The sequence below is a fragment of the Pristiophorus japonicus genome, chromosome 14 (genome assembly GCF_044704955.1).
Source record: "Pristiophorus japonicus isolate sPriJap1 chromosome 14, sPriJap1.hap1, whole genome shotgun sequence".
In the NCBI taxonomy this organism is placed as follows: Eukaryota; Metazoa; Chordata; class Chondrichthyes; family Pristiophoridae; genus Pristiophorus; species Pristiophorus japonicus.
The window spans coordinates 114,701,624-114,703,277 of NC_091990.1; the positions used below are offsets into that span (position 1 = coordinate 114,701,624).

The 1,654-nt window shown below is 45.8% G+C and overlaps 1 pseudogene; it reads left to right on the forward strand.

Moving 5' to 3' along the window:
• Positions 1 to 552: 552 nt before the first annotated feature.
• On the forward strand, positions 553 to 732 carry LOC139280475 (U2 spliceosomal RNA; annotated as a pseudogene).
• The last annotated feature ends 922 nt before the right edge of the window (positions 733 to 1,654 follow it).

The following is a 1,654-nucleotide window of genomic DNA, read 5'->3' on the forward strand; positions in this document are numbered from 1 at the left end:
CTTTAATACAACATGCTGTATTTGTCAGAATTCCAAAAGTTGTGTTTAATATTTTTAATTCCAATGCATTACAGTTTTAATCAATCATGCTAGAATTGCACGCATTAACTCACTATAGAAAGAAAGACTTCGATTTATATAGCGCTTTTCACGGCCACCAGATGTCTCAAAGCGCTTTACAGCCAATGAAGTACTTTTGGAGTGTAGTCACTATTGTAATGTGAGAAACGCGGCAGACAATTTGCGCACAGCAAGCTCCCACAAACAGCAATGTGATAATGACTGGATAATCTGTTTTTTATTATGTTGATTGAGGGATAAATATTGGCCAGGACACCGGGGAATAACTATCCTGCTCTTCTTTGAAATAGTGCCATGTAGATATTTTACATCCACCTGAGAAAGCAGACGGGGCCTCGGTTTAACGTCTCATCCGAAAGACGGCACCTCTGACAGTGCAACACTGCACTGGAAGTGTCAGCCTAGATTTATGTGCTCATGTCCCTGGAGTGGAGAACACAGATAAGCTTTTACAGAATGTCATACCTGTAGCACACTTCTCGGCCTTTTGGCTAAGATCAAGTGTTGTATCTGTTCTTATCAGTTTAATATCCCCTATGGGGACCAAATATTGAATTGTTTTTTGGAACAGGGAGATGGAACAGGGGCTTGCTCCATCCACTCCACGCACCGACCTGGTATTGCAGTGTTTCCAGGAACAGTGCAGCTTCCCCTCTCGACCTTTTGGCTAAGATCAAGTGTAAATAGCGCAAAGTGATCTTTGGCGCTGGAGTTGATCTGACAAGAATTGGCAAAAAAAAACTGTAGCACAGATATAATTGTAACTTCGCATCTGAAGCATAGATGTACATAGAGTTTCACACACACGTCCATGGGATTTCATGCCTGGAGAACACGTGTGTGTGGAACTTTGCACCTGGACACACACACACAGCCCTAGCCTGTTCAATCTTTCCTGATAGATATAATCTCCCAAATCTGGTGTCATTCTGATCAATATTTTTTGCACGATGTATGATAGTTGAGCTGACATCATCATAGGCAGTCCCTCGAAATTGAGGAAGATTTGCTTCCACTCCAAAAAATAAATTCTCAGGTGACTGTACAGTTCAATATGGAAATTACAGTCTCTGTAACAGGTGGGACAAACAGTGGTTGAAGGAAAGGGTGGGTGGGGAGTCTGGTTTGCCGCACACTCCTTCCACTGTCTGCGCTTGTTTTCTGCATACTCTCAGCGACGAGACTCAAGATGTTCAGCGCCTTCCCGGATGCTCTTCCTCCACTTAGGGCAGTCTTGGGCCAGTGATTCCCAGGTGTCAGTGGGGATGTTGCACTTTATCAAGGCGGCCTTGAGGGTGTCCTTGAAACTTTTCCTCTGCCCACCTAGGGCTCACCTGCCGTGTAGGAGTTCTGAATAGAGCGCTTGCTTTTGGAGTCTCGTGTCGGGCATGCGGACCGCCCAACGGAAGTGGTCGAATGTGGTCAGTGCTTCGATGCTGTAGACACTAGCTGGAGCCCCGGTACCACTTCTCTGTTTGTCCGTCTAACTGATTCAAGGGAGGTCTGACAGGCCTGAGCTAAGAGTACCCTTGTCAGGCTGTGAGGAGAGAGGTTCTCCTACCCACACCCCTCC